We start from the raw sequence: 17,727 nt of genomic DNA on the forward strand, positions 1-17,727 counted from the left end.
ATAGGGCCTTCTCTTTTGAAGAGACCAATTATATATAATTATAAACAATGATGATTTCCAAAGAATAATTAACAGAAAAATATTTTATTTCTATCAATACTTTTATCTTCTAAAGGTTGCAAAAGATGTTTACATAAACTAGGTATTTTAATTTCAAATATAGTAACATAGTTATCATCAACTAACCTTTGAAATATTATAGCTCTATTCCCAAAGCTAAACATATAAATATATTCTAAATTGTTATAAATTATTTTTCACTTGCCATTTTATTTTAAAATTTGTCATTTTTATCCCTCTCTTATATTCTTTTTTTCTTTTTTTTTTGATTTTTTTTTATTGTGAAAATACCATACAGAGGGGTTATAATTACACGAGCAAGGTAATGAGTACATTTCTTGTCAAGCATTGTTGCCTCCTCCTCCTCGTTTGTTTTGCCTTCCCATCCCTCCCCTGGCCAAAGTTGTAAAATTTGTTTTTCTACATAAAGTCTTGTCCATCTTATTGTTGCAATGGGTCCACCTATATCCTTACTTAAACAATTTGTTTTTTCCCTTCCCCTCCACAAATTATACCAACATCAAATACAGTGAAAACAGGGGTTATACGGTGGGGGAGGGACATACGAAGCAACAAAGAATTATCTTTTAAATATGTTAGAAACAATAGCAAGAAAGAAAAGCCATTTGAGTCCTTATCTTGGGATTCATTTCACCTAACATCAACTTATGTGACCCTTTCTGTTTGTCTCAGACATATACTAGTTATTGCAAATAAGGGAAACCATAGGACCTATGTTTCTTGGGGCCTGGCTTAAACTCCCCTATTATCCAGCAATCCCACTTTTGTGCATTTACTCAAATGATCACAAACAAGACCATACTAAAGCTATCAGCACAACTCTGTTTATTGCAGCATTATTTACCATAGCTAAAATATGGAACCAACCCAGATGCCCCTCAGTAGATGAATGGATCAAGAAAATGTGATATATATACACGATGGAATTCTATGCCTCCGTCAGAAAAAACATTGCCCAATTTGTTAGGAAATGGAAAGACCTCTCTTATGTTCTTAATAAAAAAAATCTTAAAAATAGTAAAGATCTTGAAAGAATGTGATTTCCACACAATGTGGTGTCATATTCTTTGAAAGAAAAAACAAAGATTTATATGGCAGCCTGCTGTTAGTGTCTGTGTCTAAATAAGTGCATTATCTTATCAATTTTGATTAAAACCTATTCTTAGCATTTTTTTAAAAAACTCACTTTTTTTTTTTAACAATACTAATCCACTGGAGGCAAAGCTTTATGATAGAGACTGGTTGGAAGGGTGTTCTAATTCACCATTGATCCAGAATGTATCAAATATTAGAGGGGGGAGGAGAAATGGACTGAATGGCCATATTGTACAAAGCAAAAGAGGAGAGCAGGATTCTCCTAGAGAATTTCCCTGTGAAGAGGCCCATCAAAAGCTTGTTGAGGAAAATGCCAAACTTGATTGTTTGCAAATCTCAGCCATGCAGTGTTCCATTAAAATCCCATCCAAGTCCATTTAATTTATTCAGTGATAAACAAAATGCCCTTTATTGCATTGCCTGTAGTTTTGACAGATGGCTCTTAACATTTCTATCCAGGTGTAAAAAGACAAAGATAAATGGATCTGTTCTTTGTAATTCACACACTTTGTGACTTTCATCTCCACCTGAAAGTATCCTTTGGCTTTTTATCTACTTCTTGTTCCCAGTAAGCAACAGCCCTTTTCTAGCTAGGATTTGCTTCATTGTATTTCTAAAGAGGAGGTACGCCTGCTTGAATCAAATAGTTGAGAGCCCACCAACTAAGCTCACCAAAATTTCAAACACATTAGTATTGTTTGATGACAAAAATTGTCTTCAGTGAATGTAAACCCAATGAGTTTATCTATGTCTAGATAATACAAAGTTTGATATTAGTATGTAAGTAATGTCCATTATATTAGTGGGAAACAAAACAGAAGCCAAACTAAATAACAAATCATTTTTATTTTATAAATTTTGCTCATAGTACTATATTCCAAAAAGTTGAAACGTTGATCACAAATTTATGCCAAATTTCTCTTTATCAAAATATTTAGGCATATTTAAAAATAATGTGTCAAAATGATTTGCATACTTTAAATAATAAATTATACTGCATAGTACTTTATAATAGAATAAATGGTGATTTTTAATATAATAAAGAAGAACCAATCAAAATTTTCACATCTTTTTATTGTCATTAGAAATATTGGGGGAAATTTTGTGATATTTGTCTTTGTTCACTTGCCTTATTTCACTTGACAGGATTGTATAATTACCAATCATTATCCTGCAAATTGATACATGTTGAATACACGTGGCTGAATAATACTCCATTCTGTATCTATATATGTGTATATATAAATATATATTTATACACATATATATACATATATATATATATATATATATATACTTTATCCTTCATTCATTGTTGGACTACTCAGCTGATTCCATAACCTGACTATAGTGAATGATGTCCAAACATATTGTCTAGGACTGCCATACAAGGATTATAGGAATTTCTATTTTTAATTTTTTTGAGTTCACTCCATATTGAAATCAATAATGACTACACTACATTCTCACCAACAATCTATAGGATTTCTTTTTTGTTTTTCTCTTATCACACCTGAAAACTATTTATTTCATACTTGTCTACATATTTAAGTGAAATATAATTTCAGTGATTTGGAGTAGATTAAGAAAGTGGCTTGTAAACTGAGACCCAAAGACTAGTTGGAGGTGTCTAGACTATTTCAAATGACTGTCAAACTTACTTTCAAAACAAGACTTGGCATGATTTCAGTTTTCCATTTGCACTAACTTAGTGTCTGAACCAACTGTAGAAAAGTGATGATAAATAAAACAGTTTCCTCAGCAGGAACTGAGTTGACACTGAACTGTATTCATGTGGATCTAGGCTCAGCTACAATAGGACAATTACATGCATGCTATTCCATCTTATGGAGGAGCTGAAAACTACTGAGCTGTATGATAAAAATGAATAAATTTTTTAATGGTAGATCTGCATAAGACACAATTATTTCTCTCTTAAAAAATAACTAACTGTACTTTTATTCAAAGACAATAAATGTTTGCATTTCCCTTAACAGAAATCCTAAGAGAACTAAGCCAGACCTAAACATAAGCTCCATGGTTTCCCTCATTCGTAATAATTAGTATATGTCTAGGAAAATCCTAACAGAGGATCACAATAGCTCAAAAGCTATGTACATATGATCATATACAATCATGCTAAACAAAATGAACTCCAAAATAAGGAAACAAGAGATTTTTTTCTTTGTTTTTGTTTTTAAATGTACTTTGTGCTGTGTGAAATTCTTTTTTCTTTTTTTTTCCCTTTGGTTTATCCTTTGTTGTCACTGTTTTTGATTTTGGTACATGTGTCTTGTATATACATTTATCTGATTTGGAGAAGGGATAGGGAATAACAAAATGGTGAGACAAAGGACAAAGGGTAAACCAAAGAAACATTGATACTCACAACACACTATGTTGGAAATGAACTTTACAACTTTGGGGGAGGGGAGTCAAGAGAGGGCAAGTGGGAGAAAACAAGGGAGGAGGTAACAATGGTTGACAAGAAATATACTTATTATATCACTTATATAAGGGTAACCCCTCTGACATCATCCTTATTATAAAATTGAATTACACTGAAAAGTAAAAATAAATGCTCCTACTACTTTTTTCTCTACAGCTTTAATAGATAGCATGTACCATATCTAAATACAATTCTTTTCAAAAGAAGTTCTCTATCAACAATGAGCATTTCCACTTGTGATAAGTGAGAGACACAGTGTTCTACATCTTGCAACACCCTTTATCATTTGCATGTGTTGATTATCACTATCCGAGTAGCTGTGAAGTAGTTTCTCATGTAGTGTTCATTTGCAATTTCCTAATGACTAGTGATGTTAAATATCCTTTGTGAGATCATGGACTATTTATCTTCTTTGGATAAATACATACTTAAATATGGTGTCCATTTTAATTGGACACCATATTTACGTTTCACCATAATTACATTTCACCTTGTAGATTTCTTTATGCAATCCAGAAAAGAGTTGTTTAATAGATTAAATATTTGTAAGTATTTTCGTAGCTCTCTGGGTTGTCTCTTCATTTTTTGTGCCCTTTGGAAGTTCCAAGTGTTGAAGTTTTATTGTTTGTTTGTTTTGTTTGTTTGTTTTTAAGCCAGTCCTGGGACTAACAGTCCCTGAACTCAAGTAATGAACACTGTCCCTGAGCATTTTTGCTCAAGGCTAGTGCTCTAGCCCTTGAGCCACATGAAGCTCTACTTCTGGCTTTGTTGGTGGTTAATTTTAGAAAAGAGTCTCACAGACTTTCATGCCTGGGTTGGTCTTGAATGCTAATAATGAATGATAATAATGTTTAAATTCCTAGCTTTAAGGTCTTAGCACGTGTATATATTTACAAAAACTGAATCATGTCTTCTATGGCTTTGCTGTATGTATCTCATTCAGCAGTAGGATGCTGCCCCAGTCAGCAACCTACTAGCCTAATGACTAAATTTGTTTTTGTACATGTATGTGTACAGTTGTATGTATGTAGCTTTTATTTCCAGTTTGACATACCTTATCTCAGACATTAAAAAAAGAGAATATTTTATATGGAGGAAAAAAAAGAAAAGAAAATGGAAAGACTTGGAAAAAATATACTAAGTGAAGTAAGATAGACCCAAAGAAAAGTAGGTTGCATGATTTCCCTCATTTGTGAGAACTAGAATATGTCTATGATTTTCTAAACAGGCGATCTCAATAACTCAACTGTTTATTGCATAAGACCATGTGTCTGGAATGAAATGTATCAATATGAGCTCCAATATATGGGAACAAGGGGTTCTTATTATTAAGTCATGTATATAGGTTTTTTTTCATTCCTCTTAGTTTTCTGTACCTTTTGTCTTGTATATAAGATTATTTGATATATGGAAGGGAAAGAGAATCACAGAAACAGCAAGACAAAGGATGAACCAAAGCAACATTGATACTCATTTTACACTATGTTGGTTATGAGGCTAACAACTTGGTTGGGGGAGGGGAAAAGGAGGGGTAGGTGGGAGATAATGAGAGAAGGGGTAACAATAACTAAAAACAAATGTACTCATTACCTTACTTACATAACTGTAACCACCCTGTTCATCACCTTTTCAATAAAAATTAAATTAAATTAAAAAGAGAATAACAATCAGGAACATTTTTTATAATCCTGAGCCTTCTATTTCCAGTATATGTGACACAGGTCAACTTATTTAATCTACCTTGTTTTGCATCGATAAGAGCTATATAATAATTATTTCTATGAATATTTTATTACTTTAAAACAGAATTGTCTTTCTTTGATTTAATGGACCTCAAGAACACTATTGTAGTACTTCTGTGAGCTCATATTATATTTCAAATAGAATGTGAATTTTCACATAGTGCTATTTTACATTTTGGAAGATATTTTACAACCAAAAGCAGATTAATGCTACTGAAGCAGCACTAGGCTGTGAGTCCAGGGTGATTTACCCAGCTGAAATCACTTAAAGCCTTGAACTTTACTTTTCTCATCTGTAAAATAAGGATATTTGACTAGATAACCTCCAGGGTTCTTTAAATCTTTTCACTTGTGGTTGGGAGAAGGGTTTCCTTATTTAAAGTGCCTTATCTAAATCGTTCCTTCCTCCTGAGCTAATGATAAAGTCACATAAAGCATTTTCATTCTTTGTTATCCCAGTGCTGTACAAATGCCTCTCAAGAATTAAAGACAGAGACAACCACAGGTAACTCACACCTGTAATCCTAGCTATTCTGGGAGCTATATCTGAGGCTCATGTTTGGAAGCTAGCTCTGGCAGGAAAGTCTGTTAGATTGTTATCTCCAATTAAACACCAAAAAACTAGGAGTGGTGCTATGGATCAAATGTAGTCTTGAGCAAACTAGCTGACAGCACCTAGGCCTTGAGTTCAGATCCTGGGATCAGCCAAAAATAATAAAAAAGAATCAAAGACAGAGATGTGAACATTTACTTATATATTGTTTTATTGATGAAGTTATACATTAAAGCAGTGCTTGAACTTTATCATATTTTATTGGTATATTATAGTTGAATTTACTGATGGTGGATTAGGAAGACAATGGCAGTAAAAAAAAGAAAAAGAAAACACATCAGGCAGGAGTCTTTCAATGAGATTTTCAACAATATTTTCTACCTAAAACCCAAACACGTACATAGATAAATTTGATGGAAAAATGCCATTTCTTATGTATTCTACTCCATATAAATCATGGCTAAAAGATTGCATTTGAAAAGCTTAGAAACAAGGGATATCTAGTTAAATGGTTAGCCCATTAATCCAGCTTATTGATTTCTTAATTTATCAAGAAGTGAAAAGGACACTCAGAAAAAATCAAGACTAAGTGAACCAACAAAAGGACATATACTCCTGTTTTGAGTTTGTTTTTTTTTTTCTATCAACCATTTATCTGTTAAAGATTTTGCATTCTGGATTGATTCTAGCTGTCATTTAGAAAAGATACATCAAATAACCTTTTACAGGAGCATTATTTACACAAGCATATAATAAAAGATCTCTTAACAAGCAGCCTTTTGCTAATTCTGATCTATACATTAAGGATTATTTGCAAATAACAGCAGTTTAGAAGTCCTAAAAATATCATCATCTTCTATTTATATGTGTTGTCCATAAGGTTATTCTTTCCTACTTTGCCTTATTCTTCAAAAGCTAACTCAAAAACCATCTTTTAAAAAACATTAAAAATCCCTTCTTGCTACTATTCTTGTTATGGCTCCTTGTTATATTCCAGTTGTATGCATATTTATTTTTGTCTTACTTTATTTCAACTGGTCTTCAAAGCAAATATTCTGAGTAGATGTCAAACACTTTAGGGGCCAAAATGGGGTCTTTTTATTTCATTGATCTTTGATTCTTGGCAGACACTGGTATTAAAATTGTAAACACTACAAAATATAAACGGATATATTCTTTCTAAAACTTGTACAGTTCTGTTCCATAAAGGATATATGAGATTGATGTTTATAAATACTTTTTTTCCCCCTAGAGATAGCCTTCTGTGGGTGCATATATTGTTACATCTGTCTCTGCTGTGGCCCACACTAATCTGATTAGAGAAGGCTACGTCTGTAGAAGAGAGACAATAAGTAGAGCTATAGAAGCTACAGTTAATTTGCTTAAGTCTGGTGTAATTTCTGAGGTGTGGACACAGTTTTGTCAGTTTCTAGATTGACTGATCTTTATTTTTGGTGTTTATCACTCATTTTAATCAGTGTACAGATACCTAACAGCCAAATTGGGAAAAACATCAAATTACTGTGGATTAATGCCACTTGGAACTAAAATGGGTTGATGACATTCACATTACTTGACCTGCAAATTAGTACACGCCTTCCAATGGAGGAACAAATATGGACCACAGAGTTCTTGTCTCTGATTCACTGTTCCACACGTTGTAACCTAATGCATATAACAGTGTTCTACTTGTGTGCATTGGCTTATTCCATAAGAAGGATTTTTGTGTACATAGCAAGAGAATAGTTAAGAATTTTTTTATATATCTTAGAATGCATTTTTACTTAAGAGATGAGTAGATAATAATAGCTGTTTATCATATATCATCAACACAAAGTATTTTTTAAATTAATCTACCAAGTGAAAACATGAAAAATTTATATATCAGACTTGAATTTTTTAGTATTTTATTGTCCTATTTAAAAAACTATCATGGGTAAACTGAAATTCTTACTAATTATTTAATGCTACACTTTGGCATTTATTGAAATATAATTTATATATACTATTCTGTGAATAATTAGAATATACAATTCATTGAACTTTAAAAAATATATACCTGTGAAGCCATAATGAAGAACATTTTCTTTACTCCAAAGAATCTTCATGTCGTTTTGCAGACTTGTTCTTCAGGTAACTCTTGATTCTGCGTGCATGCTTGGTTTAATATTTTTAATCTATATGCTATGGTGTGTAATATAATGTTTTTATAGCCACATAAATAGTGAAATGATTGCTGCAGACAAAAATCATTTCCATCACTGTGCTTCTGCATTCCGATATGATTGATTAGTTACATGCCTTAGAATTGAGGAATCTTACAGAATATATGGGACCGAAGTTCATATTTTAGCTAATGTCCATTGTTTCATCAAGTATACATTCTGCCAATTTGTAATTTTTTTCTTCTGAGTTGCAGATGCATTCAAGTAATTCTTGAAGTTGTGGTTATTTCTTTTTGATTTTTGTCTTTTGGGAGATAATCAAGTAACATTATCTGATCTGTTTTCAGGTGGGTGTATTTTTTATGCTGCCACCTTGATGGTGTGCATTGGTAGCACTGTTTTATGAAATTAAATTTCTCACTTCAGGTCTCATTTTGTTGCCTGGCTATTTGGACATTGGCCCCTTTACATTTGAATTTGAGCAGTTCGTGTTTAGAATTTGGATCTCACTCCCTGAGACTTTTCTCTAGTAAATTTCTAGCAGTTATCTGACCCCTTAGAGTGCTGATCTATGCCACCTTTAAAGCTGAAATTTTTCTGTCAACATTTTCCCCATTCTCACTGGATGCACCACTGAGTCAGACTGCCACAATATTTTTGGAGGAAAACAGATTTTCAGATTTTACTAAAAAATCCAGCTACAAAATACTTCTATATCTGAAAATATCTGTTTTACTCTCTGTTAAAAAAGTGATTATATATAAATTTAAAATCAAATCATAAGAAGAATAAATTCAATATAATGTATTATGTAATTCCTTGTTTTAACATCATTTATACATATTCTGATATATTTCTCCTGAAATATTTTTAATTAGATAAAATATTGAATATAACAGTTGAAACTCATTCAATTTTATTTGTCCTGCTTTCCAAGTAACTACAGCTTGTTTATCTCAACATCCCCACCCATATTTTATACTTGTATTACAAAATTTGTTCTTATGACTGAACATTATACTTTTGAGATTTGTGGAACTTAGTCACTAAAATAATAAGCCTATTTTGAAGTATAAGTACAATATGTTTCTGACATACCATATTAAATATTCCATCCATGTGACAAGCTACTTTTGCCATGCTGCTTTCAAAATTCTCTGTGGACCTTTGACCTTCTATTGAAACTTCTATTGTAAGGAAGTGGTCTGTTGGAATCTGGGCTGAGTATTGATGTTTATTTTGTTCCCCCGGTTTGAGAAGTTTTCCATTATTAGACCTTTAGAAAATATTTCTGCAATTTTGTCTCTCCTATCTCTTTCCAGGACTTTTAATATGTGTGTGTGTGTATTTAGACATCTAGATAATATCTATAATTTCAGCAAACTTTATTGTCCTTTCACTCTCTTAATCTGTTTTTATTTCTAAAATTACATAACATAGTTATTTGAGCTTATTATTTTCTTGTTTCCTTTGCTTCATTGAGTCAGATACTTAAGTATCCTGGAAAGCTCATTAGTTTAATCATTGTTTATATTTTGTGACTTGAATTCTGGACCTGTGCTCATTCTTAGCTCTCTTGCTTATAACTGACACTACCACAAGAGCCACACTTCCATTCCTAACATTTTGCTCATTCATTGGAGATATTTATCTGCTGGATTTGAACCTTGATAATAAGATCTCAGCCTAGAATTACAGGTATGAGCCGCTGGTATCTGGCAATCACGGTATTCATGAGATTTTCCACTGGATGCTTTTTTATATTTTCATTTATTAAATAGTCATTGTGTTCATGCACATGCATAATTTTAATGAGTTCATTGAATAACATTATAATGGGACTTTTAATTCCTTAATATACTTTCCTTAATATTATATTAATTTCTTAATATACTTTCAGACTCCTAAAGGTCTGCTTTTAGAGACATATGTTACTGCTTTTTTGGACCATGTTTCTCTGTTTTTGTGTTCATTGACATTTTGTGATGATGCTTCAGCAACCAAAACATACTTGCCTCACAATCTTTACTGAGTAGCTTGGTTAAAACTTTAATAGAGATAGATTTCTTCCTTCGACTTGTGCTTGCCAACTACCATCTTGGGGGTTGTGTCAATTTCTTTTCTCACGATAGATATTATAATCTGTTTTTTTGTTTTCTGGTTTTTTTTTTTTTTTTTTTTTGGTGTGCTGATCCTGGGGCTTGAACTCAGAATCTAGGTACTGTTCCTGAGATCTTTGGCTCAACTCTAGTGCTCTACTACTTGAGCCACAGTGCCACTTACAGCTTTCTCTGAGTAGCTTATTGGTGATAAAGAGTGTCAAGTACTTTCCTTCCTGGGCTGGCTTTGAGCCACAATCCTCAGATCTCAAGCCTCCTGAGTAGCCAGGATTATAGGTGTGAGCCACCAGTGCCTGGATTTAATCTCTTGTTTTCTGTATGCTCTCTCTCTGGTGCTCATTGCAGGCTTATTTTTGTTTTGTCGTTTCCAGTGTTCCTGGGCTTCAAGATTCATCAGTTAATTTTTGTCTATTGTTACACGATATAGATTTATAATTTGGGAGAAGCACAAACGGGATGTTTTCTATTTTCTCTTGTTCAAATTAGTCCCCAGACTGCACAGTTGCTTGTCCTTAGTGTCTACCATAGTGCATGTACCCTCCTTTGAGTAGGGAACCCATTCACTAACTCATTAAGTATTCTGTTAGAGACTCATTATATATGAAAAATATTCTTTAGAGTTCAGTTGCTATAACTCTTCCCAAGCTCTAACATTGATAAAGTCTAGCTCTACTTTTGTTGTATTCATTCATTTCAATGAGTGTCTTAGGAAGAATTTATGAACTATAGATAGCTAAACTAGGATCAATAGCAATAGCACATTTTATATGAATGTCAAATCTTGTACTATGTGATGTGCAAATTAATGGATGAAAATGAACAGATGAAAGAGAGCCCTGTGAAGACCCTACTCTAATACGTGGTTAGATTTTGAAATTTGAGTTGCTTCTGTGGGAACTATGTGGATACTTATTGCTATATGCTAGTTTTTTAAAAACTAGGAAATCATCAAAGTTAATAGTCTAAAAAATAAACTTCACACTTGTAACAAGTAAAGAACATAAATTGCAAGAGAAGTCTACTTTCAATAAGGATGAAAGTTAACCAGCTACAGAGCAGAACATAAATTACTAGTATTTTTATGTATTAAATTCATTTGCTGTTCACCTAAACCAATTCTATTTTCCACTGTAGAGCAGTACTTAACAACTATGGAGAGTCTGGTTTATACAGTAGTCCTCTTAAAAACATTTTTTAAACCTTCAATATAATGTATGATTAGCACTTGACTATAATTATCCTCAGCCTATTATTTGCTAAGTCATATTGTCTCCAAATAAAGTTTGACAGTTTTGCAGTCACATGAAGTCTATATAAACTGTATGAAACATTTTCACATGACAAGTGTGTTAAATTAATTCAATAAAAACACTTAGATCTTTTTGTAATACTTTCTCCTCTTCACATAGCACTGATTTATTAACTTTAGCCATTTATCTTTCTACGGGCAGCAACCAGCTCTGTGTGGCTGCTCATTTGAGGTGAAAACAGAGGCCATGCACTAAACTCTGAAGCTATTGCTATTTTACCAACACTGTGTTCCACAGTGTCACTATTCTTTGTCATCCAAGCTTCCCAGTAGGTTTGAGTAGGAGGATTGTGGTCCTGGTTATTCTGGAAAAAAAAGTTGTGAGACCCTATCAGAAAAAAATTACTAAAGCAAACAGGTCTGATGGTGTTGCTCACATAGTAAAGTGAAAGGCCCTGGGATCAAACACTTGTATTCCCCAAACAGACAAACAAACAAACTGTTATGTTCCCACCAGTGTTACCTTTTTCTTTTCATTATAGAGGATGTTACATATAAGGTGCCTCTTGATCATGAGCAATATTAAGAAAATAAAGAATGACAAAAGAAAATACAAGATAATTTGCTCTTCCTGATTGCATGAGGAATGGCAAGGATGATGTTCAGAATTCTGTACAGGATTTTCACTCTGAAAATTTTGTCAAAATAAATAAATAAATAAAATATTGTGATGTCAGCTTCAGCTTCAACTTTGGATTACTCACTCCAAGAACAATCACTGGAGTGTTTTGTCCATTTTAGGACCTCAAGCTAATTTATCCACAAAAAAACCCTTTTTAATAGCAGCATGGAAGCTGATATTCAGGAATCGAGAAACAGTATATACAATGTACCTAGAAATGTTACTAAAAGCCGTATCAAATAATTATAATAAGAGGTTTTTAGAAATTCATGAGCTCAGTATTGGAAACAGTGCATTTCTTTGCTATTTTAAGATATTGAATTAGTTAATTCATTATTCTTATAAGTAAGTCACTCTTTCTCCCACAAGAATGAGACATTTTGAGAGGATCCATTTTCTCACTAAAGCTCACTTTATGGTTTATGATGTACATGCAACTGAAATGAAAGCAACTCTGCTTTCCTTATAGACCATTTTTGAAAAACTACCACATGACACATGCTATGACCACAATTACTGGAATTTACTGACTCTGACATTATTTCAACTCTGTAAAGTTTTATGTATATGTGCATGAATAGCATTCATTCATACCCGTTACATTAGTGTAATATGTCATTTTAAGTGAGACAATAAAAATCAAGTCGCTACCTTCTATTATAACTAGAAGCAAAATACATGGTCTGTGGCACTGATAAGGCAATATGTCTGGTTAGTGGACATTATTCTTACAGCATCATCAATATCTATTTACCAAGAGCTCCTTGAGTACAGTACCTAAGAAAGCTGAGATTATGGAATTCCTTTCTGATGCTGACCATGTCCAATGGTTTTATTTTTAAAATTTAATTTTATTGTCAAAGTGATGTACAGAGGGTTACAATTGCACCCATAAGGTAAAGAGTACATATCTTGTTGAACATTGTTATTTCATCCCTTGTTTTTCCTCTCACTTTCCTTTTCCCCAAACTCCCTCCCCCCCATGTTGAAAAGTTCATTTCCAACATATTGTCTTGTGAGTAGGCCGCTGCTTTGGATCACTCTTTGTCCTTTGTCTCACCATTCTGTTGTTCTCCTTCCCTTTACCAAATCAGATAATAATATATACAAGGCACAGGAAACCATAATCAAATACAGTGACAACAGAGGATAGACCAAAGTGGGGGTAAAACAAAAGAAAAAAGAAATAACTTCACACAGTACATTAACAACAATAACAACAACAACAAAGAAAAATGTGGTACACACACACACACACATGCACACACACACACACACACACACAATGGAATTCTATGCTTCCGTCAGAAAGAAGGACATCACCCCTTCAGTAAGAAAATGGAAAGACTTAGAATCAATCATATTTAGTGAAGTAAGCCAGACCCAAAGAAACATAGACTCCATGGTTTCCCTCATTTGTAAAAATTAGTATATGTCTAAGATAGTCATAGCAGAGGATCACAATAGCTCAATAGCTATCTACATATGACCATATAAGATGATGATAATCGAAATTAACTCTAAGACATGGAAATCTTGTCTATTTTAATTCGCAAAGCCTGTAAGACTGCTTCAGCACTAAAGTTGACAACGCAAGGGTTCCAGGTTTTTCGTTTATCTATGAATTTAAAATGAGATCTTCTATACCAACACGTTAAATATTGGAAAGATTTCATAGGTCCAATTACCTCAAATGATTTCCTAAGTTTACCTTATATGAACATGTTCAACAATTATATCCACTTTGTGATTTGATATGTTGATCATTACCTCTCAAATAAGCCCATTAACTGGAAAATATCATGCATAAATAATCTTGCTTTTGGTACATGCTTACAGGTATTTTGTGACCATGAGCAATTCTTACTGAGTGATCCAATATTATTCTTACTGGATTGGAAATCCAAGAAGAGAGCAAGACAGTCTGTTGGTCCCCAAGAAACAGGGACTTGCACTGTGAACATATACAGTTTTCAATGGCTAGAGAATTTAAAAAAAGAATTAGAAAAGATGAATAAAAGTAAGAATATATGCACTTAAAATATATTTGAAGATTTTAGGAAAAGCAAATACTAAGTACATTATCAAAGAATAAATTAATTCAAGGCCCATTCACATTGTAGAGGGTAATTTGGTTTATTTAAAATCCACTAATTGAAATGTTAGTCTTACTCCAAAATACACGTGACACATACATCTAGAGTAAAGAAGAGGAAAGAAGCAGACAGAAAAATATGAAGAAATACTCATGCCGTCCTTACTTTTACCATATACCATTGACTAAAATCTAACTAAATTAAAGACTTCTGATTCCTAACATGATTTCAAATTTACTGTTATTCATTTACTCATTCCATCACCTACCAAGTACTTATTGAGCCATTATTGTGTAACATGCATACTACATATGACAGAAAATCAGTAAAGAGGAAATAAAGTTGATCCCTTCTCCTCATGTGTTACCACCTGGGTAGGGAAAAGAGATAATAACCATCATCTCAGTGGCTAATAGAGGAGTATGAGAAAGTGGTGAAAGTGGAGACTGTGGACAGTGAGTGCTGAAAGGATGTAATCTGAAACAGAGCAGTCTAGGATGTAGATTGTATTTGTTATGTAGCTTAGCTTATACAAAAGACCTAACCCACCTAAACACTTGTAGACAGTGCTCTATCTAGAAGCAAAGTGGAAGTACCCTTAGCAAGGGCTTACCCACTGTGTTCAAGGAACACAGCAGGATGGTCCATGTGTTGGAGTCAACAGTGTAAGGGAGATAGTAGCTAGAGATAGAGTAATAGACAGAACATATCAAAACTTGAGTGTTCATTAGAAAATCTCCATAATGCAAGAAGACACAGGGTGATATTCTAATGAAGAGTCTTCTGAGAAATAGACCCTGCAGTATGTATATTTGTGTATGGAGATTTACTTCTAAAGTCCCATGGTTTCCCTTATTTGCAATAGCTAGTATATGTCTGAGTCAAGCAGAAAAGGTCAGATAAGTTGATGTTAGGGAAATGAACCCTAAGATATGTATTCAAATGTTTTTTTCTTTCATGAGATTGTTTCTAACACATTTATAAGATTATTTCTTTGTTGCTTTGTGTGTCCCTCCCCCACGATATAACCCCTGCTTTCACTGTATTTGATGTTGGTATAATTTGTGGAGGGGAAAGGGGAAAACAAATCGTTTAAATAGGGATATAGGTGGACCCATTGCAACAATGAGATGTACAAGTCATTATGTCCAAAACTTTACAACTTTTGTGGGGAGGAAAGTGGTAGGAGGAATAGTAGGGGAAGGGGAGAAGGATGATTGGGGGGGGAGTGGAGGGAGGATGGGAAGGGATGGGAAGGGGAAACAAAGGAGGAGGCAACAATGCTTGATAAGAAATGTACTCATTATCTTGCCCATGTAATTGTAACCCCTCTGTACAGTATTTTCACAATAAAAAATAAATAAAAATAAATAATTAAAAAAAGAATTTAACATATTATTGTGGTTGCTTAGCCACTTCAAACTCTGCTGGTGCCTCAGCAAAGAGTTACACTAGCTTGAGTACACACACAATTTTCTGGCAGAATTTGTTCCTTATTCAATATACATCAATCATTATTCAAGAAAAGCCTTCAACAGATTAGAGAAGGCCCATTCACATTGTATAGGGTAAATTTGGTTTATTTAAAATCCACTAATTGAAATGTTAGTCTTACTCCAAAATACACGTGACATATACATCTAGAGTAATCTAGCTAGTGTAGTCTGGCCAAGTTGATATACAACATTAAGATTAATTATCACAGAGATTGTAAGCAGCAGTGACAATAGCTGATTTTATTCACCAACATTATTATTGTGGTGGCTACATTAAAAATAGGGAAAAAGGAAATAAATTATTGAAGTAGGAAATGCCTTTATAGAAAGAAATCCATTATAACAACCAAGATAATGCATGATAAATGACAATAGCTTGGATCAAAGTAGTAGCATTGATGTTGGTAGAAAGTGATCACTCAGATTCTGGACACAGAGTCAGCAGTATTTGCTAACATTTAGATGCAACAGTTTAATAGAACAGAGTAGTGGGTAAAATCAGAAGAGCTTGTCTTTCTTTCTTTTCCTTTTTCTTTTTCTTTTGTCTTTTTTCAGTCGTGGGGCTTGAACTCTGGGCCTGGGCGCTGTCCCTCTGCTCTTCAGCTCAATGTGAGTGCTCTACCACTTGAGCCACAGAGCCATTTCCAGTTTTATGGTGGTTTACTAGAGATAAGAGTCTCACAGACTTTCCTGCCTGGACTGGCTTTGAACTTCAATCCTCAAATCTCCACCTCCTGAGTAACTAGGATTACAGGTGTGAGCCACAGGTGCCAAGCCAGAAGAGATTTTTTAAATACCATTTTAAAAATGTAATATACATAGATGGTAGAGTAAAATGCACAGATCCAGAGGTGCAGTTTGGTAAATTTCACAAGGTAAATTCACTTATGTAATGATATTCCAGTTTATACAACAGAAATAGCCCCTCAATCCTTATTGAAGATTGCTGGTCAGTAACTTTCCAATGTATTCTGAGTTTCATACCATTTCTTTTCAACATAGTATTCCATTGATTAGTTATTCCCCATTTTGTTGGCCCCCACATAGTGCTAATGAGCCTATATATAATTTCCAGTCCCAGTAAATTATGGAGAATACTTTGAGAAATAATTCTAAACATGTTTTAAAATGAATATATGTAGTCATTTCCATTTGCTATGTACACAGAATAAATCTGCTACATCATCGAATGTGTTTATGTTTACCTTTACTATGTCTTTTGCTTAACTGATATTTTACATGTATATCTACTTTTTGCAAAATTTAAATAATCTTACAAAGAGCACTCATATTCATTTTGCCTTCTGCCATGAACATTTGGCTATATTCCCTGACTGATATGTCTCTCTATTTCTTATCTTATTGAATAGTACATTTCAAAGACATTGCAGTCATGTGTACAATCTCCCTAATTACTTTAGCAAGCACATCAGTAATTACACTCACATATTTGTTTATATAGCCTTTTTCTTCTGATTAATGAAAAACATGCAAAACTCAGCACTGATTGTTCATGCCTGCAATTCTAATTACCGGAGTTTGAAATCTGAGGATCAACGTTCAAAGCCAGCCTGGGTAGAAAAGCCTGCAAAACCCTTACCTTTAGTAAACTAGCAAGAGGCTGGAAGTATAGGTGTGGCTCTCCAAATCCTTTTCTAGTCAGTCTTCACTTATAAACCCATCCTAGAGCAATCAATGTTCACTTTCAGAAGGAGAAACCATATACTATGTAGTTTATGTAAGGGTTCATATATCCTGTACACTTTTTAGTTTCTTCATATGAATCCATAAACATCAGTAATTTGCTTCTAATGTGTGACTCTGCAACAAATTGCTTAATCTTTCCATCTTCGAAGGATTCAAGGATTTGCTTCAGTATTGGACTCTAATAAATAAAGTTACTCTGAATATTCTTATACATGGCTTTTTCATAAACACAGGCATTCATTTTTTTCAAAGAAATAATTGTTAAGGCATCTTAAAAGTATAAAATAGTTAT

Source organism: Dipodomys merriami, unplaced genomic scaffold (genome assembly GCF_024711535.1).
Source record: "Dipodomys merriami isolate MVZ:Mamm:240054 unplaced genomic scaffold, mDipMer1.0.p SCAF_112, whole genome shotgun sequence".
NCBI classification, from domain to species: Eukaryota; Metazoa; Chordata; class Mammalia; order Rodentia; family Heteromyidae; genus Dipodomys; species Dipodomys merriami.